This window comes from Scyliorhinus torazame, chromosome 26, assembly GCF_047496885.1.
Source record: "Scyliorhinus torazame isolate Kashiwa2021f chromosome 26, sScyTor2.1, whole genome shotgun sequence".
NCBI lineage: Eukaryota > Metazoa > Chordata > Chondrichthyes > Carcharhiniformes > Scyliorhinidae > Scyliorhinus > Scyliorhinus torazame.
In genome coordinates this window covers 40389669-40413451 of record NC_092732.1, presented here as the reverse complement: position 1 = coordinate 40413451, position 23783 = coordinate 40389669, and positions in this window count along the sequence as shown.

Sequence of the window (23783 nt, the reverse complement as noted above, 5' to 3'; positions counted from 1 at the left end):
AGTGAGGTTGAGGATATATTTCTGTCACAGCGCCCACTGGCAGTGAGGATGAGAATATGTTACAGTCACAGCGCTCCCTGGCAGTGCGGATGAGGATACATTTCAGTCACGGTGCCCCCAGGCAGTGCGGATGAGAGTATATTACAATCACACATCGCACCCCGGCAGTGAGGATGAGGGTATATTTCAGTCACGGTGCCCCCAGGCAGTGAGGATGAGGATATATTTCAGTCACAGTGTCCCCTGGCAGTGAGGATGATGATATAGTTCAGTCACAGTGCCCCCTGGTGGTGAGGATGAGGCTATATTCCAGTAACAGCGCCCCCTGGCCGTGTGCATCACGATTTATATTTCAGTCACAGTGCCCCCTGGCAGTGAGGATGAGGATATATATCAGTCACCGTGCACCCAGGCAGTGAGGATGAGGATATGTTACAGTCACAGTGCCCCCTGGCAGTGAGGATGACGACATATTTCAGTCACAGCGCCCCTTGGCAGTGAGGATGAGGATATATATGAGTCACAGCGCCCCCTTCTGGTGAGGATGAGGATATATTTCAGTAACAGAGCCCCTTGGCAGTGATGATGACGATATATTTCAGTCACAGTGCCCCCCGGCAGTAAGGATGAGGATATAGATCAGTCACAGCGCCCCCTGGCAGTGAGGATCACAATTTATATTTCAGTCACAGTGCCCCCTTGCAGTGAGGATGAGGATATAGTTCAGTCACAGCGCCCCCTGGCAGTGAGGATCACAATTTATATTTCAGTCACAGTGCCCCCTTGCAGTGAGGATGAGGATATATTTCAGTCACAGTGCCCCCTGGCAGTGAGGATGAGGATATATTTCAGTCACAGTGCCCCCTGGCAGTGAGGATAAGGATATATTTCAGTCACAGTGCCCCCTGGCAGTGAGGATGACGATATATTTCAGTCACAGCGCCCCTTGGCAGTGAGGATGAGGATATATTTCAGTCACAGCGCCCCCTGGCAGTGAGGATGACGATATATTTCAGTCACAGTGCCCCCTGACAGTGAGGATGAGGATATATTTCAGTCACAGTGTCCCCTTGCAGTGAGGATGATGATATATTTCAGTCACAGTGCCCCCTGGCAGTGTGGATGAGGATATATTTCAGTCACAGCGCCCCTTGGCAGTGAGGTTGTGGATATATTTCAGTCACAGCGCCTCCTGGCGGTGAGGATGAGGATATATTTCAGTCACAGCGCCCCCTGGCAGTGAGGTTGAGGATATATTTCAGTCACAGCGCCACCTGGCGGTGATGTTGAGGATATATTTCAGTCACAGCGCCACCTGGCGGTGAGGATGAGGATATATTTCAGTCACAGCGCCCCCTTGCAGTGAGGTTGAGGATATATTTCTCTGACAGCACCCTCTGGCAGTGTGGATGAGAGTATATTACAGTCACACATCGCCCCCTGGCAGTGAGGATGACGATATATATCAGTCACAGCGCCCCCTGGCAGTGAGGAAGATGATATATTTCAGTCACAGCGCCCCCTGGCACTGAGGATGAGGATATATTTCAGTCACAGTGCCCCCTGGCAGTGAGGATGAGGCTATATTTCAGTCACGGTGCCCACTTGCAGTGAGGATGAGGATATATTTCAGTCACAGTGCCCCCTGGCAGTGAGGATGAGGAAATATTACAGTCACAGCGCTCCCTGGCAGTGAGGATGACGATCTATTTCAGTCACAGCGCCCCCTGGCAGTGGGGATGAGGATATATATCAGTCACAGTGCCCCTTGGCAGTGAGGATCACGATTTATATTTCAGTCACAGTGCCCCCTGGCAGTGAGTATGAGGATATATTTCAGTCACAGTGCCCCCTGGCAGTGAGGATGAGGATATATTTCAGTCACAGTGCCCCCTGGCAGTGGGGATGAGGATATATATCAGTCACAGTGCCCCTTGGCAGTGAGGATCACGATTTATATTTCAGTCACAGTGCCCCCTGGCAGTGAGTATGAGGATATATTTCAGTCACAGTGCCCCCTGGCAGTGAGGAAGATGATATATTTCAGTCACAGCGCCCCCTGGCAGTGAGGATGAGGATATATTTCAGTCACAGTGCCCCCTGGCAGTGAGGATGAGGCTATATTTCAGTAACAGAGCCCCCTGGCAGTGAGGATGACGACATATTTCAGTCACAGCGCCCCCTGGCGGTAAGGATGAGAGTATATTACAGACACACTTTTTTTTTTTGTTTTGCACTGAGTGCTGAATTTGGTGCTTTTTGAGTGCGATAGTGAGAGTTTGGTGACCGAGGGAGTGCTGAATTTGGTGCTTTTTGAGTGCGATAGTGAGAGTTTGGTGACCGAGGGAGTTAGGTGAGGAGGGAGTAAGGTGCTCCTTTCATTTTGTTTCCGACATTTCCGCAAAGAGTGCGAAGAGAGCCAGGAGTTTACAGGAAGTGTAGCTGACTGGGAGCAGAGTCGGAGGGCGGAGATCTAGTTAGTCCACACAGCAGCTATATTCTGTAAGGTAAGAGGGGATGGAGGCTAGGCCAGTTACATGCTCCTCCTGTAGGATGTGGGTGGTGAGGGATACCACCGGTGTCCCCACTGACTATACCTGCGGGAAGTGCACCCAACTTCAGCTCCTCAAAGACCGTGTTAGGGAACTGGAGCTGAAGCTGGATGAACTTCGGATCATCCGGGAGGCAGAGGGGGTGATTGAGAAGAGTTACAGGGAGGTAACCACACCCAAGGTACAGGACAAGAATAGCTGGGTTACAGTCAGGGGGAAAAAAACAAACAGGCAGACAGTGCAGGGATCCCTCGTGGCCGTTCCCCTTCAAAACAAGTATACCGTTTTGGATGCTGTTGGGGGGGATGACCTACCGGGGGAAGGCCCTAGCGGCCAGGTCTCTGGCACTGAGTCTGGCTCTGGGGCTCAGAAGGGAAGGGGGGAGAATAGAAAAGCAATAGTTGTAGGAGATTCAATGGTTAGGGGAATAGATAGGAGATTCTGTGGTCGCGAGCGAGACTCCCGGAAGGTATGTTGCCTCCCAGGTGCCAGGGCCAGGGATGTCTCGGATCGTGTCTTCAGGATCCTTAAGGGGGAGGGGGAGCAGCCAGAAGTCGTGGTGCACATTGGTACCAACGACATAGGTAGGAAAAGGGGTGTGGAGGTAATAAACAAGTTTAGGGAGTTAGGCTGGAAGTTGAAAGCCAGGACAGACAGAGTTGTCATCTCTGGTTTCTTGCCGGTGCCACGTGATAGCGAGGCTAGGAATAGGGAGAGAGTGCAGTTGAACACGTGGCTGCAGGAATGGTGTAGGAGGGAGGGCTTCAGGTATTTGGATAATTGGAGCGCATTCTGGGGAAGGTGGGACCTGTACAAGCAGGACGGGTTGCATCTGAACCAGAGGGGCACCAATATCCTGGGAGGGAGGTTTGCTAGTACTCTTCGGGAGGGTTTAAACTAATTTGGCAGGGGAATGGGAACCGGATTTGTAGTCCAGCAACTAAGGTAGCCGATATTCAGGACGCCAAAGCGTGGAATGAGGCAGTGGGGAAGGGAACACTGACAAAGGAGAGTATTTGCAGGCACGGAGATGGGTTGAAGTGTGTATACTTCAACGCAAGAAGCATCAGGAATAAGGTGGGTGAACTTAAGGCATGGATCGGTACTTGGGACTACGATGTGGTGGCCATCACGGAAACTTGGATAGAAGAGGGGCAGAAATGGTTGTTGGAGGTCCCTGGTTATAGATGTTTCAATAAGATTAGGGAGGGTGGTAAAAGAGGTGGGGGGGTGGCATTATTAATTAGAGATAGTATAACAGCTGCAGAAAGGCAGTTCGAGGAGTATCACCCTATTGAGGTAGTATGGGTTGAAGTCAGAAATAGGAAAGGAGCAGTCACCTTGTTAGGAGTTTTCTATAGGCCCCCCAATAGTAGCAGAGATGTGGAGGAACAGATTGGGAAACAGATTTTGGAAAGTTGCAGAAGTCATAGGGTAGTAGTCATGGGCGACTTTAACTTCCCAAATATTGAGTGGAAACTCTTTAGATCAAATAGTTTGGATGGGGTGGTGTTTGTGCAGTGTGTCCAGGAAGCTTTTCTAACACAGTATGTAGATTGTCCAACCAGAGGAGGGGCAATATTGGATTTAGTACTGGGTAATGAACCAGGGCAAGTAATAGATTTGTTAGTGGGGGAGCATTTTGGAGACAGTGACCACAATTCTGTGACTTTCACTTTAGTAATGGAGAGGGATAGGTACGTGCAACAGGGCAAGGTTTACAATTGGGGGAAGGGTAAATACGATGTTGTCAGACAAGAATTGAAGTGCATAAGTTGGGAACATAGGCTGGCAGGGAAGGACACAAGTGAAATGTGGAACTTGTTCAAGGAACAGGTGCTACGTGTCCTTGATATGTATGTCCCTGTCAGGCAGGGAAGAGATGGTCGAGTGAGGGAACCATGGTTGACAAGAGAGGTTGAATGTCTTGTTAAGAGGAAAAAGGTGACTTATGTAAGGCTGAGGAAACAAGGTTCAGACAGGGCATTGGAGGGATACAAGATAGCCAGGAGGGAACTGAAGAAAGGGATTAGGAGAGCTAAGAGAGGGCATGAACAATCTTTGGCGGGTAGGATCAAGGAAAACCCCAAGGCCTTTTACACATATGTGAGAAATATGAGAATGACTAGAGCGAGGGTAGGTCCGATCAAGGACAGTTGCGGGAGATTGTGTATTGAGTCTGAAGAGATAGGCGAGGTCTTGAATAAGTACTTTTCTTCTGTATTTACAAATGAGAGGGGCGATATTGTTGGAGAGGACAGTGTGAAACAGATTGGTAAGCTCGAGGAAATACTTGTTAGGAAGGAAGATGTGTTGGGCATTTTGAAAAACTTGAGGATAGACAAGTCCCCCGGGCCTGACGGGATATATCCAAGGATTCTATGGGAAGCAAGAGATGAAATTGCAGAGCCGTTGGCAATTATCTTTTCGTCCTCACTGTCAACAGGGGTGGTACCAGGGGATTGGAGAGTGGCGAATGTCGTGCCCCTGTTCAAAAAAGGAACTATGGATAACCCTGGGAATTACAGGCCAGTTAGTCTTACTTCGGTGGTAGGCAAAGTAATGGAAAGGGTACTGAAGGATAGGATTTCTGAGCATCTGGAAAGACACTGCTTGATTAGGGATAGTCAGCACGGATTTGTGAGGGGTAGGTCTTGCCTTACAAATCTTATTGAATTCTTTGAGGAGGTGACCAAGCATGTGGATGGAGGTAAAGCAGTGGATGTAGTGTACATGGATTTTAGTAAGGCATTTGATAAAGTTCCCCATGGTAGGCTTCTGCACAAAGTAAGGAGGCATGGGATAGTGGGAAATTTGGCCAGTTGGATAACGAACTGGCTAACCGATAGAAGTCAGAGAGTGGTGGTGGATGGCAAATATTCAGCCTGGATCCCAGTTACCAGTGGTGTACCGCAGGGATCAGTTCTGGGTCCTCTGCTGTTTGTGATTTTCATTAATGACTTGGATGAGGGAGTTGAAGGGTGGGTCAGTAAATTTGCAGACGATACGAAGATTGGTGGAGTTGTGGATAGTAAGGAGGGCTGTTGTCAGCTGCAAAGAGACATAGATAGGATGCAGAGCTGGGCTGAGAAGTGGCAGATGGAGTTTAACCCTGAAAAATGTGAGGTTGTCCATTTTGGAAGGACAAATATGAATGCGGAATACAGGGTTAACGGTAGAGTTCTTGGCATTGTGGAGGAGCAGAGAGACCTTGGGGTCTATGTTCATACATCTTTGAAAGTTGCCACTCAAGTGGATAGAGCTGTGAAGAAGGCCTATGGTGTGCTCGCGTTCATTAACAGAGGGATTGAATTTAAGAGCCGTGAGGTGATGATGCAGCTGTACAAAACTTTGGTAAGGCCACATTTGGAGTACTGTGTACAGTTCTGGTCGCCTCATTTTAGGAAGGATGTGGAAGCTCTGGAAAAGGTGCAAAGAAGATTTACCAGGATGTTGCCTGGAATGGAGAGTAGGTCTTACGAGGAAAGGTTGAGGGTGCTAGGCCTTTTCTCATTAGAACGGAGAAGGATGAGGGGCGACTTGATAGAGGTTTATAAGATGATCAGGGGAATAGATAGAGTAGACAGTCAGAGACTTTTTCCCCAGGTGGAACACACCATTACAAGGGGACATAAATTTAAGGTGAAAGGTGGAAGATATAGGAGGGATATCAGAGGTAGGTTCTTTACCCAGAGAGTAGTGGGGGCATGGAATGCACTGCCTGTGGAAGTAGTTGAGTCGGAAACATTAGTGACGTTCAAGCAGCTGTTGGATAGGTACATGGATTACGGGAAAATGATATAGTGTAGATTTATTTGTTCTTAAGGGCAGCACGGTAGCATTGTGGATAGCACAATTGCTTCACAGACCCATGGTCCCAGGTTCGATTCCGGCTTGGGTCATTGTCTGTGCGGAGTCTGCACGTCCTCCCCGTGTCTGCGTGGGTTTCCTCCGGGTGCTCCGGTTTCCTCCCACAGTCCAAAGATGTGCGGGTTAGGTGAATTGGCCAATGATAAATTGCCCTTAATGTACAAATTGCCCTTGGTGTTGGGTGGAGGTGTTGAGTTTGGGTAGGGTGCTCTTTCCAAGAGCTGGTGCAGACTCAGGGGGCCGAATGGCCTCCTTCTGCACTGTAGATTCAATGATAATCTATGATTAATCTAGGACAAAGGTTCGGCACAACATTGTGGGCCGAAGGGCCTGTTCTGTGCTGTATTTTCTATGTACTCTATGTACTATATACACATCGCCCCCTGGCAGTGAGGTTGAGTATATATTTCTGTCACAGCGCCCAGTGGCAGTGCTGATGAGAGTATATTACAGTCACACATCGCCCCCTGGTTGTGAGAATGAGGATAGATTTCAGTCACTGTGGCCCCTGGCAGTGAGGATGAGAATATGTTACAGTCACACATCGCCCCCCCCGGCAGTGAGGATGAGGGTATATTTCAGTCACGGTGCCCCCAGGCAGTGAGGTTGAGGATATGTTACAGTCACAGCGCCCCCTGGCAGTGCGGATGAGAGTATATTACAGTCACACATCGCCCCCCGGCAGTGAGGATGAGGATATAGTTCAGTCACAGTGCCCCCTGGCGGTGAGGATGAGGCCAGATTTCAGTAACAGCGCCCCCTGGCAGTGAGGATCACGATTTATATTTCGGTCACAGTGCCCCCTTGTAGTGAGGATGAGGATATATTTCAGTCACAGTGCCCCTTGGCAGTGAGGATGATGATATATTTCAGTCACAGCACCCCCTGGCAGTGAGGATGAGGATATATTTCAGTCACAGTGCCCCCTGGCAGTGAGGATGAGGATATATTTCAGTCACAGTGCCCCCTGGCAGTGAGGATGATGATATATTTCAGTCACAGCGCCCCCTGGCAGTGAGGATGAGGATATATTTCAGTCACAGCGTCTCCTGGCGGTGAGGATGACGATATATTTCAGTCATAGCACCCCCTGGCAGTGAGGTTGCGGCTATATTTCAGTCACAGCGCCCCCTGGCAGTGAGGATGAGGATATATTTCAGTCGCAGCACCCCCTGGCAGTGAGGTTGCGGATATATTTCAGTCACAGCGATCCTAGCGGTGAGGATGAGGATATATTCAGTCACAGTGCCCCCTGGCAGTGAGGATGAGGATATATTCAGTCACAGCGCCCCCTGGCAGCGAGGATGACGATATATTTCAGTCACAGTGCCCCCTGGCAGTGAGGATGACGATATATTTCAGTCACAGTGCCCCCTGGCAGTGTGGATGAAGATATATTTCAGTCACGGTGCCCCCTGGCAGTGAGGATGACGATATATTTCAGTCACAGCGCCCCTTGGCAGTGAGGATAAGGCTATATTTCAGTCACAGCGCCCCCTGGCAGTGAGGATGACGATATATTTCAGTCACAGCGCCCCCTGGCAGTGAGTATATTACAGTCACAGTGCCCCCTGTTGGTTAGGGTGAGGATATATATCAATCACAGCGCCCCTGGCAGTGCGGAGGAGGATATATTACACTCACACGTCGCCCGCTGGCAGTGACATTGAGGATATGTTACAGTCAGAGCACCCCCTGGTGGTGCAGTTGAAGATATATTTCAGTCACAGCGTGCCCTGGCAGTGAGGATGAGGATATCTTTCAGTCACAGCGCCCCCTGGCGGTGAGGATGAGGATATAGTTCAGTCACAGCGCCCCCTGGCGGTGAGGATGAGGATATATTTCAGTCACAGCGCCCCCTGGCGGTGAGGATATGGATATATTTCTGTCACAGTGCCCCCTGGTAGTGAGGATGAGGATATATTACAGTCACAGCGCCCCCTAACAGTGAGGATGAGGATGCATTTCAGTCACAGTGCCCCCTGGCAGTGAGGATGAGGATGCATTTCAGTCACAGTGCCCCCTGGCAGTGAGGATGAGGATATATTTCAGTAACAGCGCCCCCTGGCAGTGAGGATGAGGATATATTTCAGTAACAGCGCCCCATGGCAGTGAGGATGAGGATATATTTCAGTCACAGCGCCCGTTGGCGGCGAGGATGAGGATTTGTTACAGTCACAGCGCCCCCTCCAGTGAGGATGAGGATATATTTCAGTTACAGCGCCCCCTGGCAGTGAGGTTGAGGATATATTTCTGTCAGAGCACCCTCTGGCAGTGAGGTTGAGGATATATTTCTGTAACACCGTCCCCTAGCGGTGAGGATGGGAGTATATTACAGACACACATCGCCCCTGGCAGTGAGGTTGAGGATATATTTCAGTCACAGTGCCCACTGGCAGTGAGGTTGAGGATATATTTCTGTCACAGCGCCCACTGGCAGTGAGGATGAGGATATGTTACAGTCACAGCGCTCCCTGGCAGTGCGGATGAGGATATATTTCAGTCACGGTGCCCCCAGGCAGTGCGGATGAGAGTATATTACAATCACACATCGCACCCCGGCAGTGAGGATGAGGGTATATTTCAGTCACGGTGCCCCCAGGCAGTGAGGATGAGGATATATTTCAGTCACAGTGTCCCCTGGCAGTATCGTCATCCTCACTGCCAGGGTGCACCGTGACTGAAATATATCCTCATCCTCACTGCCAGGGGGCACTGTGACTGAAATATATCCTTATCCTCACTGCCAGGGGGCACTGTGACTGAAATATATCCTCATCCTCACTGCCAGGGGCACTGTGACTGAAATATATCCTCATCCTCACTGCAAGGGGGCACTGTGACTGAAATATAAATTGTGATCCTCACTGCCAGGGGGCGCTGTGACTGAACTATATCCTCATCCTCACTGCCGGGGGGCACTGTGACTGAAATATATCGTCATCATCTCTGCCAAGGGGCTCTGTTACTGAAATATATCCTCATCCTCACCAGAAGGGGGCGCTGTGACTGAAATATATCCTCATCCTCACTGCCAAGGGGCACTGTGACTGAAATATATCCTCATCCTCACTGCCTGGGTGCACGGTGACTGAAATATATCCTCATCCTCACTGCCAGGGGGCGCTGTGACTGAAATATATCCTCATCCTCACTGCCAAGGGGCGCTGTGACTGAAATATATCGTCATCCTCACTGCCAGGGCGCACTGTGACTGTAACATATCCTCATCCTCACTGCCTGGGTGCACGGTGACTGAAATATATCCTCATCCTCACTGCCAGGGGGCACTGTGACTGAAATATAAATCGTGTTGCACACGGCCAGGGGGCGCTGTTACTGGAATATAGCCTCATCCTCACCACCAGGGGGCACTGTGACTGAACTATATCATATTTCTGTCGCAGTGCCCCCTGGCGGTGAGGATGAGGATATATTTCGTCACAGAGCCCCCTGGCATTGAGGATGAGGATATATTTCTGTCGCAGTGCCCCTTGGCAGTGAGGATGACGATATATTTCTGTCACAGCGCCCCCTGGCAGTGAGGATGAGGATATATTTCAGTCACAGAGCCCCCCGGCATTGAGGATGAGGTGTATTTCTGTCACAGTGCCCCCCGGCAGTGAGGATGAGGATATATTTCTGTCACAGCGCCCCCTTGGGTAAGGTTGAGGATATATTTCTGTCACAGCGCCCCCTGCCAGTGAGGATGAGGATCTATTTCAGTCAGCGCCCCCTGACAGTCAGGATGAGGATATATTTCAGTCAGCGTCCCCTGACAGTCAGGATGAGGATATATTTCAGTCACGGTGCTCCATGGCTGTGAGGATGAGAATATATTTCTGTCACAGCACGCCCTGGCAGTGAGCATGAGGCTATATTTCTGTCACAGTGCCCCCTGGCAGTGTGGATGAGGATATATTTCTGTCACAGCGCCCCTTGGCAGTGAGGATGAGGATATAGTAAATTCACAGAGCCCCCTGGCAGTGAGGATGAGGTTATATTTATGTCACAGCGCCCCCTGGCAGTGTGGTGAGGATATATTTCTGTCACAGCGCCCCTGGCAGTGAGGATGAGGATATATTACAGTCACAGTGCCCCCTGGCAGTGAGGATGAGGATATATTACAGTCACAGTGCCCCCTGGCAGTGAGGATGAGGATATATTACAGTCACAGCGCCCCTTAGCAGTGAGGATGAGGATATATTTCTGTCACAGCGCCCCTGGCAGTGAGGATGAGGATATATTACAGTCACAGCGCCCCTTGGTAGTGAGGATGAGGATATATTTCTGTCACAGCGCCCCCTCGCAGTGAGGATGAGGATATATTTCAGTCACAGTGCCCCCTGGCAGTGAGGATGAGGATATATTTCTGTCACAGAGCCCCCTGGTGGTGAGGAGGAAGATATATTTCAGTCACAGAGCCCCCTGGCAGTGAGGATGAGGATATATTTATGTCCAAGAGCCCCCTGGCGGTGAGGATGAGGATATATTTCTGTCACAGAGCCCCCTGGCAGCGAGGATGAGGATATATTTCTGTCACAGCGCCCCCTGGCAGCGAGGATGACGATATATTTCTGTGACAGAGCCCCCTGGCAGTGAGGATGAGGATATATTACAGTTACAGTGCCCCCTGGCAGTGAGGATGAGGATATATTACAGTCACAGTGCCCCCTGACAGCGAGGATGACGATATATTACAGTCACAGTGCCCCCTGGCAGTGAGGATGACGATATATTTCAGTCACAGTGCCCCCTGGCAGTGTGGATGAAGATATATTTCAGTCACAGTGCCCCCTGGCAGTGAGGATGAGGATATATTACAGTCACAGTGCCCCCTGGCAGCGAGGATGAGGATATATTTCTGTCACAGTGCCCCCTGGCAGTGAGGATGAGGATATATTTCAGACGCAGCGCCCCCTGGCAGTGAGGATGAGGATATATTTCTGTCACAGTGCCCCCTGGCGGTGAGGATGAAGCTATATTACCAAGCTCTTTGTAGTATATATAAATGATTTGGAGGAAAATGTAACTGGTCTGATTAGTAAGTTTGCAGACGACACAAAGGTTGGTGGAATTGCGGATAGCGATGAGGACTGTCAGAGGATACAGCAGGATTTAGATCGTTTGGAGACTTGGGCGGAGAGATGACAGATGGAGTTTAAGAACAACAAAGAACAAAGAAAAGTACAGCACAGGAACAGGCCCTTCGGCCCTCCAAGCCCGTGCCGACCATGCTGCCCGACTAAACTACAATCTTCTACACTTCCTGGGTCCGTATCCTTCTATTCCCATCCTATTCATATATTTGTCAAGATGCCCCTTAAACGTCACTATCGTCCCTGCTTCCACTACCTCCTCCGGTAGCGAGTTCCAGGTACCCGCTACCCTCTGCGTAAAAAACTTGCCTCGTACATCTACTCTAAACCTTGCCCCTCTCACCTTAAACCTATGCCCCCTAGTAATTGACCCCTCTACCCTGGGGAAAAGCCTCTGACTATCCACTCTGTCTATGCCCCTCATAATTTTGTATACCTCTATCAGGTCGCCCCTCAACCTCCTTCGTTCCAGTGAGAACAAACCGAGTTTATTCAACCGCTCCTCATAGCTTATGCCCTCCATACCAGGCAACATTCTGGTAAATCTCTTCTGCACCCTCTCTAAAGCCTCCACATCCTTCTGGTAGTGTGGCGACCAGAATTGAACACTATACTCCAAGTGTGGCCTAACTAAGGTTCTATACAGCTGCAACATGACTTGCCAATTCTTATACTCAATGCCCCGGCCAATGAAGGCAAGCATGCCGTATGCCTTCTTGACTACCTTCTCCACCTGTGTTGCCCCTTTCAATGACCTGTGGACCTGTACTCCTAGATCTCTTTGACTTTCAATACTCTTGAGGGTTCTACCATTCACTGTATATTCCCTACCTGCATTAGACCTTCCAAAATGCATTACCTCACATTTGTCCGGATTAAATTCCATCTGCCATCTCTCCGCCCAAGTCTCCAGACAATCTAAATCCTGCTGTATCCTCAGACAGTCCTCATCGCTATCCGCAATTCCACCAACCTTTGTGTCGTCTGCAAACTTACTAATCAGACCAGTTACATTTTCCTCCAAATCATTTATATATACTACAAACAGCAAAGGTCCCAGCACTGATTCCTGTGGAACACCACTGGTCACAGCCCTCCAATTAGAAAAGCATCCCTCCATTGCTACCCTCTGCCTTCTATGGCCTAGCCAGTTCTGTATCCACCTTGCCAGTTCACCCCTGATCCCGTGTGACTTCACCTTTTGTACTAGTCTACCATGAGGGACCTTGTCAAAGGCCTTACTGAAGTCCATATAGACAACATCTACTGCCCTACCTGCATCAATCATCTTAGTGACCTCCTCGAAAAACTCTATCAAGTTAGTTAGTTTAATCCGGACAAATGTGAGGTAATGCATTTTGGAAGGTCTAATGCAGGTAGGGAATATACAGTGAATGGTAGAACCCTCAAGAGTATTGAAAGTCAAAGAGATCTAGGAGTACAGGTCCACAGGTCATTGAAAGGGGCAACACAGGTGGAGAAGGTAGTCAAGAAGGCATACGGCATGCTTGCCTTCATTGAAAGGGGCATTGAGTATAAGAATTGGCAAGTCATGTTGCAGCTGTATAGAACCTTAGTTAGGCCACACTTGGAGTATAGTGTTCAATTCTGGTCGCCACACTACCAGAAGGATGTGGAGGCTTTAGAGAGGGTGCAGAAGAGATTTACCAGAATGTTGCCTGGTATGGAGGGCATTAGCTATGAGGAGCGGTTGAATAAACTCGGTTTGTTCTCACTGGAACGAAGGAGGTTGAGGGGAGACCTAATAGAGGTATACAAAATTATGAGGGGCATAGGCAGAGTAGATAGTCAGAGGCTTTTCCCCAGGGTAGAGGGGTCAATTACTAGGGGGCATAGGTTTAAGGTGAGAGGGGCAAGGTTTAGAGTAGATGTACGAGGCAAGTTTTTTACGCAGAGGGTAGTGGGTGCCTGAAACTCGCTACCGGAGGAGGTAGTGGAAGCAGGGACGATAGTGACATTTAAGGGGCATCTTGACAAATATATGAATAGGATGGGAATAGAAGGTTACAGACTCAGGAAGTGTAGAAGATTGTAGTTTAGTCGGGCAGCATGGTCGGCACGGGCTTGGAGGGCCGAAGGGCCTGTTCCTGTGCTGTACATTTCTTTGTTCTTTGTTCTTTGTTTGTATATTACAGTCACAGCGCCCCCTTGGCAGTGAGAATGGGGATATATTACGGTCACAGCGCCCCCTGGCAGTGAGGATGAAGATATATTTCAGACACAGTGCCCCTGGCATTGAGGATGAAGATATATTTCAGACACAGTGCCCCCTGGCAGTGAGGATGAGGATATATTTCAGACACAGTGCCCCCTGGCAGTGAGGATGAGGATATATTTCAGACACAGTGCCCCCTGGCAGTGAGGATGAGGATATATTTCAGACACAGTGCCCCCTGGCAGTGAGGATCACGATTTATATTTCAGTCACAGTGCCCCCTGGCAGTGAGGATGAGGATATATTTCAGACACAGTGCCCCCTGGCAGTGAGGATCACGATTTATATTTCAGTCACAGTGCCCCCTGGCAGTGAGGATGAGGATATATTTCAGTCACAGTGCCCCCTGGCAGTGAGGATGAGGATATATTACGGTCACAGCGCCCCCTGGCAGTGAGGATGAAGATATATTTCAGACACAGTGCCCCCTGGCAGTGAGGATGAGGATATATTTCAGACACAGTGCCCCCTGGCAGTGAGGATGAGGATATATTTCAGTCACAGTGCCCCCTGGCAGTGAGGATGAGGATGTATTTCAGTCACAGCACCCCCTGGCAGTGAGGATGAGGATATATTTCAGTCACAGTGCCCCCTGGCAGTGAGGATGAGGATATATTTCAGTCACAGTGCCCCCTGGCAGTGAGGATGAGGATGTATTTCAGTCACAGTGCCCCCTGGCAGTGAGGATAAGGATATATTTCAGTCACAGCGCCGCATGCCGGTGAGGATGGGGATATATTACAGTCACAGCACCCCCTGGCATTGAGGATGAAGATATATTTCTGTCACAGCGCCCCCTGGCATTGAGGATGAGGATATATTTCAGACACAGTGCCCCCTGGCTGTGAGGATGTGGATATATTTCTGTCACAGTGCCCCCTGGCGGTGAGGATGAGGATATATTTCTGTCACAGCGCCCCCTGGCGGTGAGTATGACGATATGTTACAGTCACAGCGCCCCCTGGCATTGAGGATGAAGATATATTTCAGTCACAGCGCCGCATGGCGGTGTGGACGTGGATATATTACAGTCACAGTGCCCCCTGGTGGTGTGGACGAGGTTAAATTTAAGTCATAGCGCCCTCTGGTGGTGTGGACGAGGATATATTTCAGGAAATAGCTTCCTCCTAAGCCACTCGACGCAAACCCCTTCTCCTTGCCCCGTGGCGTCCCAACCATGATCATTGGCTCTCCGCGCTCTCCCCACTTTCCAGGCGATGAGAGTCTTGAACGTTGCCTCCCACCGGCAAAAAAAAATTCCACGAGGCACCCTGCGCTCCGGGGATGAGGATCGGGGTGGGGGGGGGGTTTGATAAATCACACATCTCTCACACTTGCAAAGCAAGGATCAGCGTTCCAAAGCCCGGATGGACCACACCCGACCGTATCTAGCTGAACCAGTCTCCATTTATCTGCTCTACACCCTCACTTCCTCCCTCTCGCGGAAAGCGACGGGCCCCGACCGAGTCCCTGGGCGTGCATTCGGAGCCTGCGCAGTCCAGCTGGCGAGTGTATTCGCAGATATCGGAGTTCCCCACCTCCTTCAAGAAGGCCACCATAATTTAGGAGGAACTTCTTCACACTTGGAGTATAGTGTTCAATTCTGGTCGCCACACTACCAGAAGGATGTGGAGGCTTTAGAGAGGGTGCAGAAGAGATTTACCAGAATGTTGCCTGGTATGGAGGGCATAAGCTATGAGGAGCGATTGAATAAACTCGGTTTGTTCTCTCTGGAACGAAGGAGGTTGAGGGGCGACCTGATAGAGGTATACAAAATTATGAGGGGCATAGACAGAGTGGATAGTCAGAGGCTTTTCCCCGGGGTAGAGGGGTCAATTACTAGGGGGCATAGGTTTAAGGTGAGAGGGGCAAAGTTTAGAGTAGATGTACGAGGCAAGTTTTTTACGCAGAGGGTAGTGGGTGCCTGGAACTCACTACCGGAGGAGGTAGTGGAGGCAGGGACGATAGGGACATTTAAGGGGCATCTTGACAAATATATGAATAGGATGGGAATAGAAGGATACGGACCCAGGAAGTGTAGAAGATTGTAGTTTAGTCGGGCAGTATGGTCGGCACGGGCTTGGAGGGCCGAAGGGCCTGTTCCTGTGCTGTACATTTCTTTGTTCTTTGTTCTTTGTTTGTTCAGAGGGTTGTGAATCTCTGGAATTCCTTGCCCAGTGAGGCAGTTGAGGCTCCTTCTTTAAACGTTTTTAAGAAAAAGATAGATACCTTTCTAAAGAATAAAGGGATGCGGGGATATGGTGTACGGGCCGGAGAGTGGAGCTGAGTCCACAAAGATCAGCCATGATCTCATTAAATGGCGGAGCAGGCTTGAGGGGCCAGATGGCCTACTCCTGTTCCTAGTTCTTATGTTCTTATAATACCAAAGAAGTACAAGGTAGCCTGCCTCAACGACTATCGACCGGTGGCCCTCACGTCTGTTATCATAGAACATAGAAAAATACAGCACAGAACAGGCCCTTCGGCCCACAATGTTGTGCCGAGCCTTTGTCCTAGATTAATCATAGATTATCATAGAATTTACAGTGCAGAAGGAGGCCATTCGGCCCATTGAGTCTGCACCGGCTCTTGGAAAGAGCACCCTACCCAAGGTCAACACCTCCACCCAACACTAAGGGCAATTTTGGACACTAGGGGCAATTTATCGTGGCCAATCCACCTAACCTGCACATCATTGGACTGTGGGAGGAAACCGGAGCACCCGGGGGAAACCCACGCACACACGGGGAGGATATGCAGACTCCGCGCAGACAGTGACCCAAGCCGGAATCGAACCTGGGACCCTGGAGCTGTGAAGCAATTGTGCTATCCACAATGCTACCGTGCTGCCCTTAAGAACAAATTAATCTACACTATATCATTTTACCGTAATCCATGTACCTATCCAGTAGCTGCTTGAAGGTCCCTAATGTTTCCGACTCAACTACTTCCACAGGGAGTGCATTCCATGCCCCCACTACTCTCTGGGTAAAGAACCTACCTCTGACATCCCCCCTATATCTTCCACCTTTCACCTTAAATTTATGTCCCCTTGTAATGGTTTGTTCCACCCGGGGAAAAAGTCTCTGACTGTCTACTCTATCTATTCCCCTGCTCATCTTATCATAGTTTATCATAGAATTTACAGTGCAGAAGGAGGCCATTCGGCCCATCGCGTGCACCGGCTCTTGGAAAGAGCACCCTACCCAAGCCCACACCTCCACCCTTTCCCCATAACCCAGTAACCCCACCCAACACTAAGGTCAATTTTGGACACTAAGGGGAATTTATCATGGCCAATCCACCTAACCTGCACATCTTTGGACTATGGGAGGAAACCGGAGCACCCGGAGGAAACCCACGCACACACGGGGAGGATGTGTAGACTCCGCACAGACAGTGACCCAAGCCGGAATCGAACCTGGGACCCTGGAGCTGTGAAGCAATTGTGCCATCCACAATGCTACCATGCTGCCCTCTATCAAGTCGCCCCCTCATCCTTCTCCATTCTAATGAGAAAAGGCCTAGCACCCTCAACCTTTCCTCGTAAGACCTACTCTCCATTCCAGGTAACATCCTGGTAAATCTCCTTTGCACCTTTTCCAAAGCTTCCACATCCTTCCTAAAATGAGGCGACCAGAACTGTACACAGTACTCCAAATGTGGCCTTACCAAAGTTTTGTACAGCTGCATCATCACCTCACGGCTCTTAAATTCAATCCCTCTGTTAATGAACGCGAGCACACCATAGGCCTTCTTCACAGCTCTGTCCACTTGAGTGGCAACTTTCAAAGATGTATGAACATAGACCCCAAGATCTCTCTGCTCCTCCACATTGCCAAGAACTCTACCGTTAACCCTGTATTCCGCATTCATATTTGTCCTTCCAAAATGGGCAACCTCACACTTTTCATGAAATGCTTCGAGCGGCTAGTCATGAGACGGATCAATGCCAGCCTCCCAGATGGTCTCGGTCCGCTGCAGTTTGCCTATCGCCACAATCAATCCACAGCAGACGCTATCTCCCTGGCCCTGCAATCAACACTCGAACACCTCGACAAAAGGACACCTGTGTAAGACTGTTGTTCATAGGCTACAGCTCCGCCTTCGACGCCATTATCCCGACAAGGCTAATAACCAAACTCCGCAATCTTGGACTTGACCCCTCCCTGTGCAGCTGGATCCTGGACTTCCTCACCAACAGACCGCAATCTGTCAGGAGAGGCAACAGCACCTCCTCCACAATAGTCCCCAACACCGGGGCCCCGCAAGGATGTGTGCTCAGTCCTCTACTGTACTCCCTGTACACACACAACTGTGTGGCAAGATTCAACTCCAACTCAATCTATAAGTTTGTGGATGATACGATGATGGTGGGCCGCACCTCAAACAATGACGAATCAGACTACAGGAGGGAGATAAATCACTTGGTTGCACGATGTACCGAAAACAACCTCTCTCTAAATGTTGGAAAGACCAAGGAACTGATCATCGACTTCAGGAAGCGCAGCACGACACACACTCCCGTCTGCATCAATGTCTCCGAAGTGGAGATGGTCGAAGTTCCTGGGGGTCACCATCACCAACAGTCTGCCCTGGCCCACTCACGTCGATGCAACAGTCCAGAAACCCCAACAACATCTCTACTTCCTACGGAAGCTAAAGAAATTCGGCAGGTCCGCATCGACTCTCACAAACTTCTACAGATGTGCGATAGAGAGCATCCTATCCGGCTGCGTCACAGCCTGGTATGGCAACTGCTCGGCCCAAGATCGCAAGAAGCTGCAGAGTGTGGTGAGCTCAGCCCGACGCATCACACAAACTTGCAGTGCGTCTTGTAGACGGTGCACACGGCTGCCGCTGTGCGTCGGGGGGGGGTGGGAGTGAATGTCGGTTAGCGTGACGAACAAGCGGGGCTGCTTTGTCCTGGATGGTGTCGAGCTTCTCGAGTGTTGTTGGGAGCCGCGCTCATCCAGGCAAGTGGAGAATCTCCCATTCCACTCCCGACTTTGCCTCTACAGAAGTCTGAGGACCCGCACATCCAGACACAGGAACAGCTTCTTCCCCACAGCTACTAGACTCCTCAACGACTCCCCCCCCCCCCTCCCCGGACTGATCTGTTCCCTGTAAGGACACTATTCATGCCGCCTTGTTTGGCCCCTTGTCCCGCACTGTAACCAATCACGGTTTGTCGATGTACCATTTGTCAATGATCTCTGTCGATTATTCTTTTTGTCTACTATGTACGTACTGTGTACGCTCCCTCGGCTGCAGAAAAATACTTTTCACTGGACTTTGGTACGTGTGACAATAAATCAAATCAAATCCTTAATTTTCAACCTTCTTCAAAGGCAATCAAATTAATGGCAGCGTCAATAAATCATGTAATATCTTTATTGCACGGGATTGGTGAGACTCTTTCCATGACCATAGTTCACCTGTATTTTTCCACACAAGGTGGCTGTGGATCAGAAGTCAAATTGGAAATTATGTGCCATCGAATTTTGTTAACCCTTTGCTATCAGAGGACTAATGATCTCTTTAAAGAAATATACTTGCTTCATGCGACTTGGAAAGTACGATTACACTCATTAACCAAAGTGAAAGCACTTTCTGTTGATACATAGAATTCATAGAATTTACAGTGCAGAAGGAGGCCATTCGGCCCATCGAGTCTGCACCGGCTCTTGGAAAGAGCACCCTACCCAAGGTCAACACCTCCACCCTATCCCCATAACCCAGTAACCCCACCCAACACTAAGGGCAATTTATCACGGCCAATCCACCTAACCCGCACATCTTTGGACTGTGGGAGGAAACCGGAGCACCCGGAGGAAACCCACGCACACACGGGGAGGACGTGCAGACTCCGCACAGACAGTGACCCGAGCCAGAATCGAACCTGGGACCCTGGAGCTGTGAAGCAATTGTGCGATCCACAATGCTACCGTGCTGCCTGATACAATATGTGCGGGAACTTCCCCCTTGAGAAGGTGGGGGGAGCCGTCTTCTTGAACCCGCTGCAGTCCCGGATGGTGTGGGTGCACCCACCGTGCTGTTAGGGAGCGAGTCCCGGGATTCTGACCCCGGCCACAGTGAAGGAACGGCCGATATATTCCCGAGTCGGGATAGCGAGCGGCTCGGAGGGGGGACCTCCAGGTGGGGGTGTTCCCCATGTGTCTGCTGCCCCCCCCCTCGTCCTTCTGGACGGTAGAGGTGGCGGGTGTGGAAGGTGCTGTCGAAGGCGAGGGGCCGCGGTGCGTCTTGTAGACGATGCACACGGCTGTCGCTGTGCGGCGGGGGGGGGGGGGGGAGTGAATGTCGGTGGTTAGCGTGTCGATCGAGCAGGGGCTGCTTTGTCCTGGATGGTGTCGAGCTTCTCGAGTGTTGTTGGGAGCCGCACTCATCCAGGCGAGTGGAGAGTCTCCCATCGCACTCCTGACTCGTGTCCTTGTCGATGGTGGAAAGGATTTGGGAGGGGGGGCAGGAGGTGAGTTCCTCTCCGCAGGATTCCCAGCCTCTGACCTGCTCTGGTAGCCACAGTATTTATACGGCTGGGTCCAGTTCAGTTTCTGATCAATGGTAACCCCAGGATGTTGATAGTGGGGGACACAGCGACGGTAATGCCGTCGAATGTCACGGGGCGATGGTTAGATCCTCTCTTGTCGGAGATGGTCATTGCCTGGCACTTGTGTGCGCGAATGTAACTTGCCCCTTGCCAGCCCCGAGCCTGGATATTGTCTGGGTCTCGCTGCATTTGGACAGGGACTGCTTCAGTATCTGGGGAGTCGCGAATGGTGCGGAACATCGTGCAGTCATCAGTGACCATCCCCATCTCTAACCTTGTGATGGAGGGAAGGTCATTGATGGAGCAGCTGAAGATGGTTGAGACCGAGGACACGACCCTGAGGAACCTGAAATAGGAGCAGAGGCCTTAGGAACAGGATTGGGCCTGTTGGCCCCCACCGAGCCTGCCCTCCATTCGATATGATCATGTCTGCTCCAGCTTTGGGGGCAACTCCAATTTCTGGCCTGTTTCTACCCCCCCCCCCCCCCCCCAGCATTCGGACCGGCAGCCCCTTTCAGAACCCCCACCCTTCACCCTCCCCTCAAACATAATGAGACCGCTTCACTCCCCCCTCCCCACCCTTCATACCACCCCCCAGATTTGAATGAGACGCAAGTATCCAGAGTGCGATTAGAACCCCCCCCAACACACACACCCCAACCCCCCCCACACAGACCCCAATCCACCCCCACACACACCCCATCCCCCCCACACACACCCCAACCCCCCCCACACACACCCCAATCCACCCGCACACACACACCAACCCCCCCACACACACCCCAACACCCCCACACACACACCCCAACACCCCCACACACACACCCCAAACCCCCCCACACACACACCCCAAACCCCCCACACACACACTCTCCAAACCCCCCCCCCACACACACACCCCAACTCCCCCCACACAGACACCCCAACCCCCCCCACACACACACCCCAACCCCCCCCACACACACACCCCAACCCCCCCCACACACACCCCAAACCCCCCCACATACACTCCCCAAACACCCCACACACACACCCCCAAACCCCCCCACACACACAACCCAACCCCCCCCACACACACACCCCAACCCCCCCCACACACACACCCCAACCCCCCCCACACACACACCCCAAACCCCCCCACATACACTCCCCAAACCCCCCCCCACACACACAACCCAACCCCCCCCCACACACACATCACAACCCCCCACACACACACCCCAACCCCCCACACACACAACCCACCCCACCCCCACACACACACCTCAAACCCCCCCACCACACAACCTAAACTCCCCCCACACACACACCCCAACCCCCCCCCACACACACCCCAACCCCCACCCCACACACACCCCAAACCCCCCACACACACACCCCAACCCCCCACACACCCAACCCAAACCCCCCCCCCACACACACAACCCAACCCCCCCACACACACAACCCAAACCCCCCACACACACACCCCCAACCCCCCACACACACACCCCAACCCCCCACACACACACCCCAATCCCCCCCACACCACACACCCCAAACCCCCCACACACACACCCCAAACACCCCACACACACACCCCAACCCCCGCCCACACACACCCCAACCCCCCCACACACACAACCCAAACCCCCCCCACACACACACCCCCACCCACCCCCACACACACCCCAACCCCCCCAACACACACCCCAACCCCCCCCAACACACATACACCCCAAACCACCCCCCACACACACACCCCCAACCCCCCCCACACACACCCCAACCCCCCCACACACACCCCAACCCCCCCAACACACACACACCCCAAACCCCCCACACACACACCCCAACCCCCCACACACACACCCCAAACCCCCCCACACACACAACCCAAACACCCCCACACACACACCCCCCACCCCCCCCACACACACCCCCCAACCCCCCCACACACACAACCCAAACCCCCCCCCACACACACACCCCAACCCCCCCCACACACACCCCAACCCCCTCCAACACACACCCCAACCCCCCCCAACACACACACACCCCAAACCACCCGCCACACACACACCCCAACACCCCCCACACACACCCCAACCCCCTCCAACACACACCCCAACCCCCCCAACACACACACACCCCAAACCACCCCCACACACACACCCCAACCCCCCCAACACACACACACCCCAAACCCCACCCCACACACACCCCAACCCCCCCAACACACACACACCCCAAACCCCCACCACACACACACCCCCAACCCCCCACACCACACCCCAACCCCCCCACACACATACCCCAACACCCCACACACACACCCCAAACCCCCCCCCACACACACACCCCAACCGCCCCCACACACACCCCAACCCCCCACACACACCCCAAACACCCCACACACACACAACCCAAACCCACTCCCACACACACTCCCCAACCCCCCCAACACACACTCCCCAACCCCCCCCACACACACCCCAACCCCCCCACACACACCCCCAAACCCCCCCACACACACACACCCAAACCCACCCCCACACACACTCCCCAACCCCCCCAACACACACTCCCCAATCCCCCCCCACACACACACCCCAACCACCCCCAACACACACACACCCCAAACCCCTCACACACACACCCCAAACCCCCACCACACACCCCCAACCCCCCCAACACACACCCCAACCCCCCCCAACACACATACACCCCAAACCACCCCCCACACACACACCCCAACCCCCCCCCCCCACACACACCCCAACCCCCCCACACACACCCCAACCCCCCCAACACACACACACCCCAAACCCCCCCCCACACACACCCCAACCCCCCACACACACACCCCAATCCCCCCCCACGCACACACCCCAAACCCCCCACACACACAACCCAAACACCCCCACACACACACCCCATCCCCCCCACACACACCCCAACCCCCCCACACACACCCCAACCCCCTCCAACACACACCCCAACCCCCCCAACACACACACACCCCAAACTACCCTCCACACACACACACACCAACACCCCCCAACACACACCCCAACCCCCCCAACACACACACACCCCAAACCCACCCCACACACACCCCAACCCCCCCAACACACACACACCCCAAACCCCCACCACACACACACCCCAAACCCCCCACACACACACCCCAACCCCCCCCACACACACCCCAACCCCCCCACACACACCCCAACCCCCCCAACACACACACACCCCAAACCCCCCCCACACGACACCCCAACCCCCCACACACACACCCCAATCCCCCCCCCACACACACACCCCAAACCCCCCCACACACACAACCCAAACACCCCCACACACACACCCCATCCCCCCCACACACACCCAACCCCCCCACACACACAACCCAAACCCCCACCACACACACACCCCAAACCCCCCACACACACACCCCAACCCCCCCCACACACACC